This window comes from Lolium perenne, chromosome 7 (assembly GCF_019359855.2).
Source record: "Lolium perenne isolate Kyuss_39 chromosome 7, Kyuss_2.0, whole genome shotgun sequence".
Taxonomy (NCBI): Eukaryota; Viridiplantae; Streptophyta; class Magnoliopsida; order Poales; family Poaceae; genus Lolium; species Lolium perenne.
In genome coordinates, this window is record NC_067250.2 from 21,371,737 (window position 1) to 21,395,005 (window position 23,269).

The following is a 23,269-nucleotide window of genomic DNA, read 5'->3' on the forward strand; positions in this document are numbered from 1 at the left end:
GGCCCACACCACAGGCCGGCGCGGCCAGGGCCTGGGCCGCGCCGCCCTGGTGTGGCGTCGCCTCGTCGCCCCACTTCGTTTCCTCTCCGGACTTCTGGAAGGTTCGTAGAAAAATAAGATCCTGGGCGTTGATTTCGTCCAATTCCGAGAATATTTCCTTACTAGGATTTCTGAAACCAAAAACAGCAGAAAACAGCAACTGGCTCTTCGGCATCTTGTTAATAAGTTAGTGCCGGAAAATGCATAAATATGACATAAAGCATGTATAAAACATGTAGATATCATCAATAAAGTAGCATGGAACATAAGAAATTATCGATACGTTGGAGACGTATCAGCGCTCGATCTCGCGGGCCTCGACGTGGCCCTCTACGAAGCTGAGGTGTGGGAAGCCATCAAGGCCTTGCCAACCAACAAGTCCCCGGGCCCAGATGGGTTCTCTTGGGACTTTTACAAGGCGTGCTGGCAGGTTGTCAAAGCCGATGTGTTGGCAGCGCTCCACGCGGTTTTCCTCGGTCAGGGACAGCACTTTGGCGCCCTCAATACCATGTTGATCACCCTCATCCCGAAGAAGGACGAGGCCGTAGAGCTCAAGGACTTCCGTCCTATAAGCCTTGTCCACAGCTTCTCTAAGCTGCTGGCCAAAGTCCTGGCTCTTCGCCTCGCCCCAAGGATGCCGGAGCTGGTGGACTCCAATCAAAGCGCTTTCGTCCGCGGCCGCTGCATCCACGAAAACTTCGTCCTTGATACGTCTCCAACGTATCTATAATTTCTGATGTTCCATGCTTGTTTTATGACAATACCTACATGTTTTGTTCACACTTTATGATGATTTTATGCGTTTTCCGGAACTAACCTATTGATGAGATGCCGAAGTGCCAGTTCCTGTTTTCTGCTATTTTTGGTTTCAGAAATTCTAGTAAGGAAATATTCTCGGAATTGGACGAAATCAACGCCCAGAGTCTTAGAATTGGACGAAGCTTCCAGAACACCCGAGAGCCGCCAGAGGAGGGCCACAGGGGGCCCACACATGTGGCTGGCGCGGCCCAGGCCTTGGCCGCGCCGCCCTATTGTGTGGCGGCTCCGTACCCCCTCTGACTCCGCCTCTTCGCCTATAAGAAGGTCCCTGACCTAAATCTTCGATACGGGAAAATCCACGGTACGAGAAACCTTCCAGAGCCGCCGCCATCGCGAAGCCAAGATCTGGGGGACAGGAGTCTCTGTTCCGGCACGCCGCCGGGACGGGGAAGTGCCCTCGGAAGGCTTCTCCATCGACACCGCTGCCATCTCCACCGCCATCTTCATCAACGCTGCTGTCTCCCATGAGGAGGGAGTAGTTCTCCATCGAGGCTAAGGGCTGTACCGGTAGCTATGTGGTTAATCACTCTCCCTATGTACTTCAATACAATAATCTCATGAGCTGCCTTACATGATTGAGATTCATATGATGATGCTTGTAATCTAGATGTCATTATGCTAGTCAAGTGGATTTTACTTATGTGATCTCCGGAGACTCCTTGTCCCACGTGTGTAAAGGTGACAGTGTGTGCACCGTGTGGGTCTCTTAGGCTATATTTCACAGAATACTTATTCACTGTTATGGATAGCATAGTGAAGTGCTTATTTATATCCCTTTATGATTGCAATGTGTTTTGTATCACTATTCATCTATGTGCTACTCTAGTGATGTTATTAAAGTACTCTATTCCTCCTGCACGGTGTAAAGGTGATATTGTGTGCATCGTGTAGTACTTGGCGTAGGTTATGATTATGATCTCTGTTAGATTATGAAGTTAATTATTGCTATGATAGTATTGATGTGATCTATGCCTCCTTCATAGTGTGATGGTGACAGTGTGCATGCTATGTTAGTACTTGGTGTAATTGCAATGATCTATCATGCACTCTAAGGTTATTTAAATATGAATATCGAATATTGTGGAGCTTGTTAACTCCGGCATTGAGGGTTCGTGTAATCCTACACAATTAGTGGTGCTCATCATCCAACAAGAGAGTGTAGAGTATAGCATTTATCTATTCTGTTATGTGATCAATGTTGAGAGTGTCCACTAGTGAAAGTATAATCCCTAGGCCTTGTTCCCAAATACTGCAATCATCGCTGCTTGTTTACTGTTTTACTGCATATGTACTGCCTGCAATATTACCACCATCAACCACACGCCAGTTGTAGCATCAAACTATTTTTTGGTGCCGTTACTACTGCTCATATACATTCATACCACCTGTATTTCACTATCTCTTCGCCGAACTAGTGCACCTATACATCTGACAAGTGTATTAGGTGTGTTGGGGACACAAGAGACTTCTTGCTTTGTGGTTGCAGGGTTGCATGAGAGGGATATCTTTGACCTCTTCCTCCCTGAGTTCGATAAACCTTGGGTGATCCACTTAAGGGAAACTTGCTGCTGTTCTACAAACCTCTTCTCTTGGAGGCCCAACACTGTCTACAAGAATAGAAGCACCCGTAGACATCAAGCACTTTTCTGGCGCCGTTGCCGGGGAGGAAAGGTAAAAGGTACTCACACTCCGGATCTCGGCTACTAAGCTATTTTCCGGCGCCGTTGTAAGTACTCGAAGCTATTTCCTTTAGATCCTGCAATTGCATCTTTTGGTTTCTTGTTTTACACTAGTTTGGCATAATGGAAAGCAACATGGAGCTTTTTATTCTTTTTCCTGAGTTAAGCAATGGATGGTTTGATTCGAAAATTAAAAAACCCATGGAACATATTAGTATGAACACTTTGAACACCATTGTTGCTAATGATATGGAAAATTATAATCTTGGGGAAGCTGGCTATGATGAGCATGATCTTTTTAGTCCACCAAGCATTGAGGAGAAAATTTACTTTGATGATACTTTACCTCCTATTTATGATGATTATAATGATAGTGGTCTTTTGGTGCCGCCTGTTATGGAGGATAAATTTGATTATGATTACAATATGCCTCCTATATTTGATGATGAGAATAATAATGATAGCTACTTTGTTGAATTTGCTCCCACTACAATTAATAAAATTGATTATGCTTATGTGGAGAGTAATAATTTTATGCATGAAACTCATGATAAGAATGCTTTATGTGATAGTTATGTTGTTGAGTTTGCTCATGATGCTACTGGATATTATTATGAGAGAGGAAAATATGGTTGTAGAAATTTTCATGTTACTAAAACACCTCTCTATGTGCTAAATTTTTTGAAGCTACACTTGTTCTATCTTCCTATGCTTGTCACTTTGCTCTTCATGAACTTGTTTATTTACAAGATTCATTTTCATAGGAAGCATGTTAGACTTAAATTTGTTTTGAATTTTCTTCTTGATGCTCTCTTTTGCTTCAAATACTATTTCTTGCGAGTGCATCATTAAAACTGCTGAGCCCATCTTAATGGCTATAAAGAAAGCACTTCTTGGGAGATAACCCATGTGTTTTTTTACTACAGTACTTTTGTTTTATATTTGAGTCTTGGAAGTTGTTACTACTGTAGCAACCTCTCCTTATCTTAATTTTGTTGCATTGTTGTGCCAAGTAAAGTCTTTGATAGTAAGGTTCATACTAGATTTGGATTACTGCGCAGAAACAGATTTCTTGCTGTCACGAATCTGGGCCTAATGCTCTGTAGGTAACTCAGAAAATTCTGCCAATTTACGTGAGTGATCCTCAGATATGTACGCAACTTTCATTCAATTTGAGTATTTTCATTTGAGCAAGTCTGGTGCCTCTTAGAAATTCGTCTTTACAGACTGTTCTGTTTTGACAGATTCTGCCTTTTATTTCGCATTGCCACCTATGTGGGATGGATTTCTTTTCCATTAACTTCCAGTAGCTTTGAGCAATGTCCAGAAGTGTTAAGAATGATTGTGTCACCTCTGAACATGTGAATTTTTGATTATGCACTAACCCTCTAATGAGTTGTTTTGAGTTTGGTGTGGAGGAAGTTTTCAAGGGCCAAGAGAGGAGGATGATATACTACGATCAAGAAGAGTGAAAAGTCTAAGCCGTGGGATGCCCCCGGTGGTTCATCCCTGCATATTTCAAGAAGACTCAAGCATCTAAGCTTGGGGATACACAAGACATCCCCTTCTTCATCGATAAATTATCAGGTTCCTTCTCTTGAAACTATATTTTTATTCGGCCACATCTTATGTACTTTACTTGGAGCGTCTGTTTGTTTTTGTTTTTGTTTTTGTTTGAATAAATGCTTGTGTGGGAGAGAGACACGCTCCGCTGGTTCATATGAACACATGTGTTCTTAGCTTTTAATTTTCATGGCGAAGGTTGAAACTGCTTCGTTAATTGTTGTATGGTTGGAAACGGGAAGTGCTACATGTAGTAATTGGTATGATGTCTTGAATAACTTGATACTTGGCAATTGTTGTGCTCATGATTAAGCTCTTGCATCATATACTTTGCACCTATTAATGAAGAACTACATAGAGCTGGTTAAAATTTGGTTTGCATGATTGGTCTCTCTAAGGTCTAGATATTTTCTGGTAAAGGTGTTTGAACAACAAGGAAGATGGTGTAGAGTCTTATAATGATTACAATATGTCTTTTATGTGAGTTTTGCTGCACTGGTTCATACTTGTGTTTGTTTCAAACAACCTTGCTAGCCTAAGCCTTGTATTGAGAGGGAATACTTCTCGTGCATCCAAATCCTCGAGCCAATAACTATGCCATTTGTGTCCACCATACCTACCTACTACATGGTATTTCTCTGCCATTCCAAAGTAAATTGCTTGAGTGCTACCTTTAAATTTCCATTCTTTGTCTTTGCAATATATAGCTCATGGGACAAATAGCCTAAAAACTATTGTGGTATTGAATATGTACTTATGTATCTTATTTCTTATTAAGTTGCTTGTTGAGCGATAACCATGTTCCTGGGGATGCCATCAACACTTTGTTGAATATCATGTGAGTTGCTATGCATATTCGTCTTGTCTGAAGTAAGGGCGATTTACCATGAGTTGAATGGTTTGAGCATGCATACTGTTAGAGAAGAACATTTGTCCGCTAACTAAAGCCATGATCCATGGTGGAAGTTTCAGTTTTGGACAAATATCCTCAGTCTCATATGAGAAAATTAATTGTTGTTGAATGCTTAAGCATTAAAGAGGAGTCCATTATCTGTTGTCTATGTTGTCCCGGTATGGATGTCTAAGTTGAGAATAATCAAAAGCGAGAAATCTAATGCGAGCTTTCTCCTTAGACCTTTGTACATGCGGCATAGAGGTACCCCTTTGTGACACTTGGTTAAAACATATGTATTGCGGTGATAATCCAGGTAATCCGAGCTAATTAGGACAAGGTGCGGGCACTATTAGTATACTATGCATGAGGCTTGCAACTTGTAGGATATAATTTACATGATGCATATGCTTTATTACTACCGTTGACAAAATTGTTTCTTGTTTTCAAAACCAAAGCTCTAGCACAAATATAGCAATCAATGCTTCCCTCTGCGAAGGGCCTTTCTTTTACTTTTATGTTGAGTCAGTTCACCTATTTCTCTCCATCTCAAGAAGCAAACACTTGTGTGAACTGTGCATTGATTCCTACATACTTGCATATTGCACTTATTATATTACTTTATGTTGACAATATCCATGAGATATACATGTTACAAGTTGAAAGCAACCGCTGAAACTTAATCTTCCTTTGTGTTGCTTCAATGCCTTTATTTAGAATCTATTGCTTTATGAGTTAACTCTTATGCAAGACTTATTGATGCTTGTCTTGAAAGTACTATTCATGAAAAGTCTTTGCTATATGATTCAATTGTTTAATCATTGTCTTTACCATTGTCTTGAATCGCTGCATTCATCTCATATGCTTTACAATAGTATGATTAAGATCATGTTGGTAGCATGTCACTTCAGAAATTATCTTTGTTATCGTTTACCTACTCGGGGACGAGTAGGAACTAAGCTTGGGGATGCTGATACGTCTCCAACGTATCTATAATTTCTGATGTTCCATGCTTGTTTTATGACAATACCTACATGTTTTGTTCACACTTTATGATGATTTTATGCGTTTTCCGGAACTAACCTATTGACGAGGTGCCGAAGTGCCAGTTCCTATTTTCTGCTGTTTTTGGTTTCAGAAATCCTAGTAAGGAAATATTCTCGGAATTGGACGAAATCAACGCCCAGAGTCTTAGAATTGGACGAAACTTCCAGAACACCCGAGAGCCGCCAGAGGAGGGCCACAGGGGGCCCACACATGTGGCTGGCGCTGCCCAGGCCTTGGCCGCGCCGCCCTATTGTGTGGCGGCTCCGTACCCCCTCTGACTCCGCCTCTTCGCCTATAAGAAGGTCCCTGACCTAAATCTTCGATACGGGAAAAGCCACGGTACGAGAAACCTTCCAGAGCCGCCGCCATCGCGAAGCCAAGATCTGGGGGACAGGAGTCTCTGTTCCGGCACGCCGCCGGGACGGGGAAGTGCCCTCGAAAGGCTTCTCCATCGACACCGCTGCCATCTCCACCGCCATCTTCATCAACGCTGCTGTCTCCCATGAGGAGGGAGTAGTTCTCCATCGAGGCTAAGGGTTGTACCGGTAGCTATGTGGTTAATCTCTCTCCCTATGTACTTCAATACAATAATCTCATGAGCTGCCTTACATGATTGAGATTCATATGATGATGCTTGTAATCTAGATGTCATTATGCTAGTCAAGTGGATTTTACTTATGTGATCTCCGGAGACTCCTTGTCCCACGTGTGTAAAGGTGACAGTGTGTGCACCGTGTGGATCTCTTAGGCTATATTTCACAGAATACTTATTCACTGTTATGGATAGCATAGTGAAGTGCTTATTTATATCCCTTTATGATTGCAATGTGTTTTGTATCACTATTCATCTATGTGCTACTCTAGTGATGTTATTAAAGTACTCTACTCCTCCTGCACGGTGTAAAGGTGACAGTGTGTGCATCGTGTAGTACTTGGCGTAGGTTATGATTATGATCTCTTGTAGATTATGAAGTTAATTATTGTTATGATAGTATTGATGTGATCTATGCCTCCTTCATAGTGTGATGGTGACAGTGTGCATGCTATGTTAGTACTTGGTGTAATTGCAATGATCTATCATGCACTCTAAGGTTATTTAAATATGAATATCGAATATTGTGGAGCTTGTTAACTCCGGCATTGAGGGTTCGTGTAATCCTACACAATTAGTGGTGCTCATCATCCAACAAAAGAGTGTAGAGTATAGCATTTATCTATTCTGTTATGTGATCAATGTTGAGAGTGTCCACTAGTGAAAGTATAATCCCTAGGCCTTGTTCCCAAATACTGCAATCATCGCTGCTTGTTTACTGTTTTACTGCGTATGTACTGCCTGCAATATTACCACCATCAACCACACGCCAGTTGTAGCATCAAGCTATTTTCTGGTGCCATTACTACTGCTCATATACATTCATACCACCTGTATTTCACTATCTCTTCGCCGAACTAGTGCACCTATACATCTGACAAGTGTATTAGGTGTGTTGGGGACACAAGAGATTTCTTGCTTTGTGGTTGCAGGGTTGCATGAGAGGGATATCTTTGACCTCTTCCTCCCTGAGTTCGATAAACCTTGGGTGATCCACTTAAGGGAAACTTGCTGCTGTTCTACAAACCTCTGCTCTTGGAGGCCCAACACTGTCTACAAGAATAGAAGCACCCGTAGACATCAGTCCTCGTGTAGCAATCCGCTAGGACCCTCTTCAGAACCAAGACGCCCTCGCTTCTTATGAAGCTTGACATCGCCCGTGCGTTTGATAGCGTTTCGTGGCCGTTTCTCATGAGCGCCCTACGGCAGCGCGGCTTCGGCCAACGGTGGATCTCGTGGATCATTCTACTTGTCTGCACGGCTACAACTCGTGTCATGGTCAATGGCAGGCCTGGCCCCTTTTTACCCCACGGCAGGGGCCTACGCCAAGGAGACCCGATCTCCCCGCTGCTCTTCATCATTGTTACAAACGTTCTGCCGGCCATGTTTCGCCAGGCGGAAGAGCGAGGGCTGCTGGGTGATCTCCATCATCTGGGGATCATGCACCGCGTGTCCCTCTATGCGAACGACGTCATCATCTTTGCGCAGCCCCGCCTCGACGACTTAGCGGTGGTGCGCGAGATCCTGGGATGCTTCGGTCAAGCATCCGCCCTAGTGGTTAATTTCCTCAAGAGCGTGGCCATCCCCATCAGGTGCACGGAGCAGGTGCTGCTGGCAGTCACCCCAGCGCTGGGCTGCCCCATTGGAGAGTTTCCGTGCAAATATCTGGGGCTGACCCTCTCTCTATCCAAGCTCCAAAAGATGGATGTGCAACCCTTAATCGACAAGCTCGCTCGGAAGCTCTCCTTTTGGAAAGCTAGGCTCCTATCCAAAGAGGGTCGGGCGTCCTTTGTCCAGGCGGTGATGACCTCCTCCGTCATTTACCAACTCATCGCCCTGGATGTTGATCCTTCGGTGCTCCAGCTCATCGACAAGCTACGTAGAGGCTTCCTCTGGGTTGGGCAAGAAGAAGCTCGCGGTGGCAATTGTCTGGTGGCCTGGCACTCTGTTTGCCAGCCCAAATCGCTCGGTGGGCTCAGCCTCCACAACCTTAGATGGCTCAATGCCTCCCTCCGTGCAAGGTGGATCTGGTTCCTTCGAACGAGTACGTCAAAACCCTGGCTCGGATTGGACCTGGCTGTCTCCAAGGATGCCCTGACTATCTTCAATGCCGCGATCCGTATTACGGTGGGCTCGAGCGGCCAGGTGCTCTTCTGGACGGAGCCTTGGATTGACGGGCTCAATGCCACAGCCATCGCTCCGGCGGTGGTAGCCCTTGTGCGCCCAAGCCGTCTGCGCACGGCCACGGTCCAGCACGGCCTCGATGCAAACCGGTGGACGGCTGATATTGGTGGTCGGTTATCCGTCGATGCTGTGGTGCAGTTCTTTGGCCTTTGGACGAGGATCCAGCGCGTTCAGCTAGCCCCTGGAAGTCCGGATTCGTTTGCCTGGAAGATCAGTGTTGACGACGCTTACTCCACCAGGTCGACTTACATCGCGTGCTTCGCCGGGCGCACGGCGCAGCCAGCCGCAAGCCAGGTCTGGAACTCATTCGCGCCGCCAAAGTTCAAGTTCTTCGGCTGGCTAGCAGTGTGGGGTAGATGTTGGACCGCGGATCGCCTCCAACGGCGCGGCCTTGCCAACAATGGGGCATGTCCTCTCTGCGTGCGGACAGATGAAACGCTGGACCACCTTCTCCTCCAGTGCCCTTTCGCCCGCACTGTCTGGCTTCGCGTCTTCCGAGAGCAGGGGTGCATGCAACTGCTTCCACCGGCTACGGCGTCCCTCACCAACTAGTGGCCAGAGGCGGAAGCGAGGACAACCCACAAGCGCAGACGTGCCACCAACTCCATCATCCTCCTCACGTTGCGCTCCCTTTGGCTCGAGCGAAACGCGAGGGTTTTTGACGGTGCAGCCAGCACTGCCACTGCGCTCGCCAACCGCATCTTAGACGAGTGGAAGAGCTGGTTGGTTGCCAGGTCCTTAGGTAGGGGTGGATCGGTTAGGGGAATAGGATAGCGTGCTAACTCGCCGGCCTGCGTTGCCCGCCATGGGTGCTGCTGTAGCCGCTATTGTAACCTGTGGATCCATTTTCTTTAAGCTTAATACAATGACCGCAGATCTCCTGCGAGTTCTCAAAACAGTGGCACGTGGCACTGTGGGAGGAGCACATCAAGTCAACTCTAAGGATGACAAATTTTGTAATCTTGCTGCATATTCAATGGTTGACACGATTAGTTTCACATATCCTGTCCAAACAAGCTAATGTATCTTATGAACAGCACCACGTCGGTCGTGCCTTCCAACAAAAAGGCATCCAAAAATCAGGTGCGAGTCTAAATTAACTAAACTCCCTGGTCAACTAATGACTTCCCCGAGATTCCTATGTGTCGTCACTTGTCGCAAAACTCGTCCATGATTGTGTGCAATTATTGCATGACATGGACAGCTTGTATGTTCGCGATGTCAGACCACAAAAGATCAGTATAGCCAGCCGTCTAGGCCTCAGTATACATTTCGCGATGACTCCAGAGATGGTGCTGCATTGTGAGAGTTGTTGGAGAAAAACGATGATCCGCACCGTGGCGCTAGTGTTTATTCAGGTCGTAGCGACAGCAATGGCCGCTCCGATCGCCTTGCCTGGTTGCCCGGAGACCTGCGGCGACATCACCATCCCTTACCCGTTCGGTACCCGCCAAGGCTGCTACCGACAGGGCTTCGACCTCACGTGCGACGAGACACGCCATCCGCCGAAGCTGTCTGTGGGCGGCGGCGGCGGCGCGGAGGTCGTCGGCATCTCGATTCCGGACGGCACGGTGCGGATCCGCACCAAGATGCTCGACACGAGCGCTCTGCAGCAGCTCAACGTACGGCTCGTGGTCCGCCGGCCTGAGGCCCGACGGCCCCCTGGCGCTGTCAGCCAGGCACAACCGCTTCGTCGCCATGGGGTGCAACCTCCTCGCCAATCTCGTCGCGCACGACACCTTCTACGCCGACAACATCCGCATTGGCGTCTGCGCGGCGCTGTGCGTGGCCCGCACAGCGCTGCGGCCGGGGGACTCCTCCACCACCTCCTCATGCTCCGGCGTCGGTTGCTGCCAGACGCCCGTTGCGCAGGGCCTCCCCTACTACACCATCGAGCTGAACGATCTGGCCCAGCGACCTGCTGCCGCCTCCCCGGTACCGGTAGTGCACGGAGCCGCGTTCATCGCTGACGGGGAGTGGTTCAGAGGCCAGCAGACTGCGCTCCAGCTCAACTTCCTCCACGATCCAAGGAAGGTGGTAGATTCCACCGTAGTTCCGACGGTTTTGGAATGGTCGCTGAGTATGCGCCGCGATGAGGACCTCTTCGTGGAGGATACCAGTGTCTCTCAGTGGAAGAGATGCATTAGCGTGAATAGCGTCATCGTCGAAGACGTAGAAGGAAATGTTTTCGGCCAGGCACGGTGCAACTGCTCGAGTGGATATGAGGGGAACCCCTACCTCGCCGATGGATGTCAAGGTACCCAGTTTTTTCTTTCGAAATCTGACTACTACGAATTCAACCGGTAGGGAGATCGTCACTCTTTATTTATGCGTTTTTTAACAGTAATAATAAAAAAACGAGTTACATTTATTTGTTGAAAAATGGAAAATGTCACGAAGTAATGGAAAAACACAAATTTTCTACTCCCTCCGGCTCAAATGAATTGCCCAGAAGTGAATGTATTTAGACATGTTCAGTGTATAGATACATCTATTTTCAGCAATTATTTTAAATCTGAGGGAATACCAAAGATCTAACTCAACTGATTAAGACTAGTCACAATGGAAAGTATCATCCACTAGTATCATGCACATGATACTAGTTTATGATACTATCTCCACAATGCATAGTATCATAAGATCATCATATTTAATGTTTTGTAGAATCTCAATGCAAATTTGTGCACATGATTTATTTGCTATTAAGTTTTCTAGTTTTACGTGCTATGATACGGTATCATATTATGATATCATACCAATCTCTCACCTCATTAATTAGTTGGTGCGTCACATCAGATTTTTACCAACATAGCATGCATGATAGTACCTATGATACTCTCATTGTGACTAGTCTAACTAACCGAATTAGAAAAGTGTCCTGGCTGGTGTCGCCGCGTCCGTGTTGCCTGTTCGACGGCCTAGCGTCCAGTCATTTGCCAGCAAAAAAGCGATTTTGTTGCAGGCGGCCACGGGGAGGAGAAGGCGTGTGACGCCTCAGATGGCGATGTCGCCGCCTGCACGCCTGCGAGGCCGCTAGTCGGGCTCCTACTTCACCGACGCTAGGAGGAGGGGAGATGGTGTGGAGTACGCGAGTAGCGGGCGGGCGAGGAGGAGGAGGAGTTCGAGAAAGAGGAGCGTGAGGAAGACGACGCCTGTTGGCGGCGTGCTCCTGGTTGCGGCTGCGACTGCGGCAGTGGCATCGTGAGCGGCAGGTTGTTCCCGTCGACGATGTGGTCGAGGACCCATGAGAGGGTCCTCCCGGGGTCTCTCCACCATCGTCACTGCCCCTCGAAGTTGTAGTTGTCCGGTGGTGGCCCGTTGCTGTCGTACGCGACAATCATGTTCTCGTGCTGTCAGGTCAAGAACGTCGACCACACGATGTTGTTGGCGAGGTCCCATCATGGGTCGTTGTTCTCCTCCGACGTGAGGGCCAACTGGAAGTGGTTGTAGATGGCTTCCAGCCGCGCCAGTCCATTAGGAACGGACGGCACCGACAGCACACCAGCAGCCCACCGGAGCCGAGGACCCATCCCGACGGATAGAGCATGTCCGACAGGACATGGTACTATGCCTGCCACCGAGCGCGCGCCTCGTCGATGAGCCGCCGGCGCCACCCAGTGCCAGTTGTGGTGACTCCATAGCCTATGTAGCGCTCCATGGGCTAAGGGTGGGGTGGTGGGGGGGGGGGGGGTGCTCGGCTGGTTTCTCTCTCGGTGTTCTGCTCGGTGGAGGCGGAGTGCTTGGACGGGGAGGAAACAAAGGCGATGGGTGCAGCTTCTATAGCGGGGGAAGGAGAGGCGCTTCCTGCCATTAACATTGACGCATGCCCCATCGCTGCAAAGGCTTACACGGGGCACTGAAGGCGAGTACAGGCGAAGGACATTGATTCGGCACGTAATGCAAGGACGAAGACGACCGGTCCGTAGCCGCTGACTCCGCTAGACCATGGCGACCGGCCGGTTCGCGCTCTGTTGCGACCATCCTTCCCGTCAACTCGCGTCCATCCAGAACCCCGGCTAGATTCCCAATGCGTTGAGTTCGGCGCTTGAGGACGCAAGATTAGTTGTTGGGCCGCACCGGCGCCAAAATGAAATTAGGGCACCAACTGAACGCGATTTTTTTGTGTCGGTGACTCCTATAGCCTTCTAGAGGTCTTTAGGGGACTCGAGTGGAGATGTTCTTAGACGGTGTAGCTATGAGAGAGTAGTGTTCTGGTGATGGTCCTACTCCTCGAGTGAGGCAACGTGTGTTGGATGAGGCGCATGCCTCATTGTGTTAGTTCCGTGTGTTAGATCTAATGGTCGGCATTTTCCTCCTGGCGCACCCCACCCTGCCAAATAGGATCTCTATGGTCACCACTCACAAGATTTGATGTTGAACTAGTGTTGAAGTTGGGTGTGGGGACCAGGAAAAGTCACTAGCTGGTTGTGCCAGCCATGAAGGTGTTGATGCCTACGGGTGTCATCTTCTTTCATGGAGGCACTGTCAACATATCGTGGAACCATAATTGCTGTGATATATCAATCATCAAACATAACATGTGAGGACTTTAACACTACATGAGTCAAGATTGGATAGTCTAGTCTTGAACATTCTTGAAAGGCTATACTTGAGAACTCATTACCGGATCCGCAAGGCCTTTGATTGTTTGGCACAAGAAGTTGATCCAAATGAAAGAGCTTCAAATGAATGCGTGAGAGCAGGGTCTAGTTCTGAAGATATCGTAAGAAAAACATGCAACCGTGGAACAATTCATAATTCGAAAGCTCAATTTAAAATTTATTTTATTTTATATTATTTTGAGAAAACAAATAAATCGCTTTGATCCATAATTTTCATTCTCAACATAAGAGTTTCTGTGGTTTCTATTTTTGTTGGATATAAATAAATTGCCACCCTAATCTTTAAGGCGATATGGTAAGTCTTGGTGGGGGGTTATCGTGGACTAGGAGGGGCATCCTCCCGCTAGCGATTTCATTTTTTAAGCAAATATTTTAACTTAATTGAGCCAGAACTTTTTTAGGTCATTTGGCAATGAATTCTTCGAAGATGCTCAAAAGGTATACTAGAGTTGAGACCCATTTGAAAGGGTGCAAGAGTTTTGCCCCAATCTATTAATTAAATAGAGAATTCCTAATTAATTAACAAGAAATTGGGTGAAATTTTGTCAAAATGACACAAACGTCACCAACACCTACAACACAAGTAGAGTACTCCCAAAGGAAGCAACCCCTACAACCATCTGCAGACTCCTTTCTCGTGGCTTCATTTTTCTTGCTTCTACTGGTGAGATGCTCTTTCACCTTCTAGACTTTGCCACTCGAAGAATTCTCCTCTAGGAGGCGAGCAATCTCTTTGCAAGATCACGGGCTAGCCACCTCTAACCCGACAAGAAAGGCTAGCCACCTCCAACCTGACAAGAAGGGCGCAAAGCTCTCTAGCAAAGAGCGTATCAGAGTTTAGTGCCAAAGCACCTACCTCGATGACCTTGTCACCACAACGGCTTTCCTCCACTGGCGGTGGTGGGGAAGCCACCTCTGAGGTTATAAGCGAGTCCACCTACAGGTGAACCATCGATAGAAAAGGGGAAGGGTCCTCACATAGCTTATGCAGGTCGGGCATAATCTGGATCACATGCATGATGTTGATGCCCTCACACTCAAATGAAATTAGCACATCGGGTGCGGTGATGGGAAGGCCCGAGTGGAGAAAGAACAAAAAAGCATTCCTCCCCATGCAACCCCTGCTCGGAGGAATCACGTCAAGTAAACAAGTCTGCACATTTCAGAGAATCGGTAACACACATATTCTTAAGATCTTAGTCGTGGACCAGTTTGGAAATGAAGGAATATGATTTGTGATCCAACTTGTTCAACTATTCAAGGCAAACAAGTATTTAATTATTCAACTCATAAGTTTTATCTAGCTATATTAAACACAAATTTGGAAAACAAGAAATAAAAAAGAGAAGAGAAGAGAAATTCAAAATACAGGAGGTTTAGCGTCTAAATTAGATGCTAAATAGGGGCTAAATAGGGCTATAGCCGGCTATTAGCGGCTTTTTCTCATTTAGCCTATAAATAGCATAACCGTAGCGGCATGTCTCCTGAAAGGTTATAGCCGGACTATAGTCAGGCTATAGCCGGCTATTTAAAACTTGGATTCAAAGTCTTAATGAAAACTTAGAAGTACGAACCTACGTTTTTAAATATAAATTGTAGTTTTCTCAATTTCCCGATTATTTGTAGAAAAAACATACTTTGTTATGTTTCAAGTCAGTACTATTTGCTCCATTTTTCAGGATTTCAGAAAACTTACAAGTACGCTTTGCTAATAAGTGAAAAAAATCTATATCAAAGCCTAATTTTTTATTTTGAAAAATTATCCATATTTTAGGTCTTTTTTACTTGGTCCAGATTTAAGTCCAGGTGTCCAAAGTCCAAACACCGGATTAGCGTTTCACCAGGCCCTTTCAATCTGAAAACAAAGTCCTGACCCCTTTCATTGAAAAAAAAACTGCCAGTCCCTTATAATGTTAAAAAGAAAAGATCCAAACTCCAATGAGAAACGAGCCGCGGGCACGTGAGCACCTGGTGGGTGGCTGGCTGGCAGCGTCGCAGCTAGGCAGAGCCGCAGAGGGGTCACGCAGCCGCAGGTCAGTCCATCCGAAGTGGTTGGAGCTCCGTGGTTGATCGGAATTAACTCGTACTACCTCCATCCCAAGGCTTAAGATCTATATATTTTTTAGAAAGTCAAATTATGTTAAGTTTGACTAAGTTTTTATTAAAAAAACATTAACATGCAAATTACAAAATAAAGATCATTAGAAAGATAATGAAATATATTTTTATATGGTACCTACAAAATATCATATTTTTTCATAATTTTTTTTAAAAGTTTGGTCAAACTTTACTTTTTTGACTTTCTGAAAAAATATAGACCTCAAGCCTTGGGATGGAGGTAGTAGTTTCGATTTTATTTCGGAATCTTGTTGGTGAAGGCGAGCTATTCGATGAAGTGCCCGTTCCAACATTTCAGCATTAAGTGCCCTTTTAACACAATAAAGCTGGTCATAGTGCTAAGTATCATGTAGTAGTATCATGCATATGATACTTTTGTATGATACTATCTCTATAGTGGGTGGTATCATGAAATAATATCATAGCGATGTTGTATTTATTATTTTTAAGATCTCAATGCAAATTTGTGTACAAGATTTGTTTAGTATTAATTTTTCTCGTAATATACGCTATGATACGATATTCACCTATGTTACTTTAATCACCTCTCCCTTCCTTAATTAGCTGCCACGTCAGTATTTTTGTGAAACCAATATACATGATAATAGCTAAAATACTAGCACTATGGCTAACCTAAGGTTCAGTCACGATGTGGTCACCTATCTCAGAAATAAAACACAGTTCAACCACCTTAGCAATTCGGAACCCTTACATCGCTGATGGATGCAAGGCACTACGTACATTTTGTTCTGCTATTGCCATCGGTACAACTAGGGAACGTGGTGCTTACCTGGAATTTTTTTAAATAGGTTATACATGTTTTGCGGCTTCAACTGCATTTCCAAGATAGCAAACTAGTGGTCTAGATTTATCAAATCTCTATGCAATTGAAGTGTATTTTTTTTCTTGGCAATTTCAGATATTGATGAATGCCAGAGGCCAAATGTTTATCCATGCCTGCAAGGAACCTGCATTAATATGCCAGGGACATACCAATGCGCAACAAGGAAAAGTATCAGCAGCCTTCCAGGTACAAAACTGCATATACAACTCACTCGCTTTATATATTGCGGGAGTGGCGTTTTCGCACCCGGGAGCATATGTACCGGTTTTTAAACTTTGTTTTAAATGCACTTTTGAAATGTTGAAAATTTTGAACATAAAATTTAGTGTATACATCTCGAAATTCTACACGTTCACAAAATGGTTCCACAGAAAACCAACATTTTGAGTGGCATTTGCAAAAAAGACAAATTTTGGTTTAAAAAAAGGTTGTGTACGAGACATTTTGTTTGTCTTTTTCACACAAGTCACAAAAAATATCGGTTTTTCACAAGACTTGATGTGCGCACGTAAAATATTGACACCTAATCAAGAAATATTTTGTTCGAATTTTTTTAACATTTCAAAATGTTTTAATTTGTGGTGGCAGGAGCATATGCTTCCATGTGCCGAATTGAATTTTTGTTTGCTTTGTGCCTGTTAATAAACTGATAATAAGTACCACAGAATTATCATAAATTATCTGTTATGTATACATGACTAGAGTGGCTGCTGAAATACTCCTGCTGCATTATTCAGCTCTTAAATGACATATCCTAATACTGAAAGCATCAGCATCTGAATGAATATTGAAAAATGGAAGACAAAACAAAAGAAAAATAAAAGGCAATACAGGATGTTATGTGCTTTATAAATTAATGCACCATGAATACTTCCTATATGATTTCTCTGATAAATATTCCAAGAAAACCTTTGTCGTGGTAAGGTTTAGCAGTTTCAAAACTTCGATTTTAAATTTGCATTTCAATATGGCAACACAACTTATTACTGCGCATGATCCTTGCTTTCATTCTCGCCAGGTTTAATTACCGTAATTGCAATAAGTGCTGGCTTTGGCCTACTGTTTTCACTTCTGGGTATTACCAAAATAACCAACAAACTCAAGAAACGAAAAGCAAAGAAGCTGGGACAGAAGTTTTTCAAGAAAAATCATGGATTGCTTCTACAACAGTTAATCTCTTCAAACAAAGATATAGCAGAAAGAACTAGGATTTTCAGTTTGCAAGAGCTTGAGCAAGCAACGAACAAATTTGACAAGAATCGGATCATTGGTGGTGGTGGCCATGGCATGGTGTATAAAGGAATCTTATCTGATCAGCGTGTTGTGGCCATCAAGAAGGCTAAAATTGCCATTGAAAGGGAAATCAACCAGTTCATAAATGAGGTTGTAATACTTTCACAGACTAACCATAGGAATGTGGTGAAGCTCTTTGGCTGCTGCCTTGAGACAGAAGTTCCTCTACTAGTTTATGAGTTCATATCAAATGGAACTCTCTCAAATCATCTTCACGGCCAACGTGAGAACCCTTTGTCATGGAAAGATAGGCTGAGGATGGCACTGGAAACTGCAAGGGCAATTGCATACCTACACAGTGCTGCTTCCATATCAGTGTATCATAGAGATATCAAATGTGCAAATATACTTCTTTCTGATACTTTAACAGCAAAAATATCTGATTTTGGAGCTTCAAGGTCAATTGCAGTAGATGACACAGGAATACTGACAGCCGTTCAGGGGACTTACGGTTACCTTGATCCTGAATACTACTACAGCAGTCGACTCACAGAGAAGAGCGATGTTTACAGCTTTGGAGTAATACTCGCGGAACTACTAACGAGGGTGACACCAGTTTTTTCTGCTCATTCGTCAGAAAGAACAAGCCTAGCATCACATTTTGTATCACTGATAAGAGACAATCGCTTGTCAGATATTCTGGATCCACACATTGTTGATGAGGGAGGTGCTAGAGAAGCTGAAGTTGTTGCAAGAATTGCGGAAGCATGCTTATGCTTAAAAGGTGAAGAAAGGCCTACAATGAGGCAAGTGGAGACAGCACTTGAAGATGTGCAGGACTCAAGGGTCCTACTCATTTCTCAGATTACGAGAGTGAACCAGAATGGTATAAATGAACAGCCATACAAGGAAAGCAAAGACGGTGAAGGAACTAGACTGTACAGCTTGGAAAAGGAGCTTATCCAGTCATCTGAAATTCCAAGATAACTTTATTTACACTGTTTTTCAAGAAAACACAAAAGCTTTGCGTTCAATTCATCGATTGAAAAGAGTTTGATACAAGCATATAGAGGCTATACCAGAAACAACGCGACACTATAACTAGGCCGGCCGGAGTAGTGCCGCTAGACCTGATGCTCCTGCTGCTGCCCACGGTTGGGTTATGTTTGGGTTACACTGAAGTGTTGCGGTTACTCTAATTAGTTTTGGTGGTGTGCTGCAAATCCAATGTAAATTAGGAAGTCGAAATTATAAATTGTGTATTTCCTCTGCTAATGGGCTATATATAACCAAATACGTGGAAGTAAATAAAGTGAATTCAGTTACAGTTTCTACAGCTAAAGTATCTAGTTAGCAGTGAACTTCAAAATTTTGCCAGAAATGCATGTTGATGGGAATCCATGAATGCACATATTATTTATACTTCACATTGAAGTACCTAATTTCAATCAAATACATTCGAAGCTACATACATACTTGTGTGTTCCCTTGTTGCATGCACTTCCATTGATGAGAGGGCTAAGCAAATGTAACATTGCAATCAGATGATTAAACTAACTATCGGCAAGGCACCCTTAAAGTGTTACCATCTTGGCAAATCTAAAAAGTGAAGCTATTGTTCGCCGGTGGTCAAATACAGACCTCTCCTGTTGGAATCACAAGTACAAGCTGCAAAGGGACAGAAAGGTAACTTTACCACATAACTATACTTGTGAACTATTAGAATAGTATTAGCCTTTTTTTTTTTGAAACGGAGGCAAAAGCTTTGCCTCATCCATTAATTAAGAAGAAAGTGCCCAATTTTTAGGAGAAAATTGGGCGAAAACCAACAACACACACTGGACACCCCGGCCAACCTGGCTACCCACACGGAGCACACACGCCATCGAGAAGAAAAGCCATCGAAGAGGATGTCATCGAGCGTCATCGTCGTCACTCCTCCACGAGCCAGCGATTCCGACTTCACCTTAGACGACCGTCACCGAGACCCTCGCCGCGAACGACAATGGAGCCAATGTGAGCCTATGCCAAACAGTCGACCCCCAAACACGTCGAGGAGGAGGCAGCTCCGACTTCAACCGTGACCTTCATAGGAGAGAGTTGCACGCCTTGCACCGACGCAAGCACCAATCAAGTGGCATCGTTGCCACAAGTCGCCTCGCAGCTCCGACTTCACCATCACGGCAGGGGTGACGAAGGACATGCCGCAACTCCGATCCGCTCACCAATGTCATCGTTGCCACGCAGCCCACGACGCCGACACCAACCATCGTCCACGGGTCCCTCCGACCAAAGCAGCTCCAAATCGATGCCCTCAAGAGGGAAGACGACACAAGAGCGCCGCCATCGACCGATCACGGCGGATCTAGGGATTACCCCGGAGCTTTTCCAGACAGGATGACAAAATATCACCTCGGCGAAGCCTTCAAGAAGGAAGCGGCGCCCGAAGCCGTCGCCATCGCCGGCCTCGGCCAGCTGCCGGCCGGCCAGCCACCGAGGACAAGGCATTAGCCCGGAGCATATCACGCCATCCTGCTTCATGCTTCTGGCCAGACCACCTCCCTTTCGTCAACCACCATCACCACCACGGTCGCCACACCCGCCCCAGCCCTGGACTGCACCGCCGGCCGACCTCCGGGCGCCAGCAGAAGACCACCACCACGAGCTCCTCCGCGCCACACCAACACGCCCCTGGGAGGGCCGCCACTGGCCAGGCCACCGCCCTGGCCCACGAACGTCGGCGAGCTCCTCTGGGCGGGAAACGCCCAGCACAGAACTCCTCGCAGCCCCGCCCTGAGCCCGACCTCCGCCCGCGCCACCACGCCGGAGAAGCCGGCGAGCAGCCGCCGCCACCACCTTGACCCGCCGCGCGGCCCCTCGCGGCCCAGATAGGGCCCGCGCCGCCCGCCGGCGCCACCCGATGCGCCACGGCCGCGCCGCTGCAGCCCGCCGCGCCCCGCCGCCGAGGCCGCCACCTGCGCCGCGCAGTGCCGTCCAAACGGCCGCCGCGACGCACGCCCCGCCACCATCTGCCCGGGGCCGCCGCCCCGACGTCCGAGCTCCGCCGCACGCTGCGACCGGAGGACCCCCGCCGCCCTTTGGGAACGGGGCCCGCCGCCACCGCGGCAAGGGCCGGCGGCAGCGGCGGCAGGGAGGAGGGGCGGAGAGGCCGGCGGCGGGGGGCGCTAGGGTTTCCCCCGAGCCGCCAAAGGAGGGCGACGCGGGGGGCGCTCCAGATGTGTAATGCATATGCATGATGAGTATACTCTAGACCACGCTTCGTCATTGCTTTGTGTAGGTCAATGAGAATTGCTATGCCACTTGTGTCAATTGCAGGGAATATGACGTCTCAGTGAAAATGGTACCGAAATACTTACTGGCCCACAACATCAACGAATATGAACATATCATTTTTAAGGCATCACAGAATGGCTTGATCTGACACGATTTTAGTTCCAAACTTCCAGGTACGAAACTGAACTCTTACAAAGCAGAAATCTAACACATAATTACATCCATATTGTTTACTGAGCTTGAGTTAAACATAATAATAATGCTAAAATGTAAATTGAACAAAATTTCCTGAAATTTACAAACCTGGTATGTCTTATGTCTTTCATATTTTCAAGTTTTGTAATCCTATGAATCAAAGAGTTCCTGCAATGGTAGATAGGTAACACGCTTTTTTGCCGGACCAAAATTTTCTAAACGAGGTAAATCCTTTGCCTATTACAGTGATCAAGCCGATGAGAATTGCCCCGTTAAGCAGCGCAAAACCAGGCAAAAACCTGGTATAGATAAACGAAGTAGTTTAGGGTTTTGCGTGGGGTGAACAGCCCTCACGTCTTTCCACTATATATAAGGATCAGTACATGTATAATACACGTATACATACATTTGTACAATAGGCTAGACTACTTAACACTCCCCCTCAATCTGCTAACTAGGTTGAGATTGTTCTTAAATCTGTCTAGCATCTGTCTTGTGGCCGGTTTAGTAAACACATCGGCCAGCTGATCATTAGTGGAAATAAACCTGACATCCAATAGGCCTGCTGCAACTCGTTCACGCACAAAGTGAAAATCTACCTCAATGTGTTTCATGCGAGCATGGAAAACTGGATTAGCTGTCAGGTATGTAGCCCCAAGATTAACGCACCATAATATGGGAGGACGCTGCTCAGTTACGCCAAGCTCTCTAAGAAGTGAATCAACCCACAATGCTTCAGCAACGCCATTTGCCAAGGCTTTGTACTCTGCCTCGGTGCTGGACCTCGAAACTGTTGGTTGTTTCTTCGAACTCCACGAGATAATGTTTGAACCAACAAACACGGCGAATCCGCTCGTGCTACGGCGATCATCCACACAGCCAGCCCAATCTGCATCAGTAAAAATACTAATGATGGATGACGGAGATCTCCGAATCTGCAAGCCAACTTGGAGAGTCCCTTTGACATATCGCAAAATTCGCTTCACTCCTTCCCAATGAGCATCAGTAGGCTGAGAGAGATACTGACACACCTTATTCACAGCAAATGAAATATCTGGGCGTGTCAAGGTCAGATACTGTAAGCCTCCCACAACACTCGATGTCATCAGAGGAGTAGGAGCTGAATTACAATTCTCCATATTGACTCGATGAAGAAGGTCAAGTGCATACTTTCGCTGAGTCAATGTCATGCCCCCTGAATTGTAAGATGCTTCTCATCCAAGAAAATAATCCAGCTTGCCCATATCCTTAATGGGAAACGAAGCAGCAAGAGCATGTACCAAGCGATCCACCGCCTCAGATGTAGAGCCAGAGATAACAATGTCATCGACATAAACCAACATGTAAATCTCAACACCATCTCGAGAGAAGAAAAACAGAGATGTGTCGGCTTTGGACGCCGAAAAATCAAGCTCATACAGACGCTGACTCAGACGAGCATACCAGGCGTGTGGCAACTGCTTCAGACCATAAATAGACCGCTGGAGCTTGCAGACATGTGAAGGGTATCGTGCATCCTCAAACCCTGGGGGCTGCTGCATATAAACATCTTCATTCAGAAATCCATGAAGAAAGGCATTGCTAACATCAACTTGACGCAGACACCAGCCACGAGATACTGCAAGAGAGAGCACAAGTCGGACTGTCGCGGGCTTCACAACTGGACTAAAAGTGTCGCCATAGTCGATACCATGCTGCTGAGTGAAACCTCGCGCGACCAAACGAGCCTTGTGTTTGTCAATGCTACCATCAGGACGGTGTTTAGTTTTAAAAATCCACTTACTGCCAACAATGTTAACTCCAGGAGGGCGCGGGACCAATTTCCACGTGCCTGTCTGTGTGAGGGCAGCGAACTCATCTGCCATGGCGGAGGACCAAGCTGGCTCCTCCAATGCTTCACGGTGAGATGATGGTGCAGCAAAAAATGCTCGTCGACGTGGATCATAACGAACCATCCCATCGGTGTAGACCTTCTCTGTCCTGGTGTGATCGCGCGCACGTGTCACCATAGCGTGCGTGGAACCAGTAGGAGGGGCAGCCGAAGGTGCCGCGGCCAGTGTATCGGCAGTAGGCGGCACGGGCTGCTCCGGTGCCATCGGCGGTGCAGGGGCAACGGACCCAGGCGGGGGCGAAACAGAAGCCGCGCGT

General features: G+C 46.3%; 1 pseudogene; it reads left to right on the forward strand.

The window, feature by feature from the left end:
- Positions 1-10,092: 10,092 nt before the first annotated feature.
- Positions 10,093-18,619, forward strand: LOC127313642 (wall-associated receptor kinase-like 8; annotated as a pseudogene).
- The last annotated feature ends 4,650 nt before the right edge of the window (positions 18,620-23,269 follow it).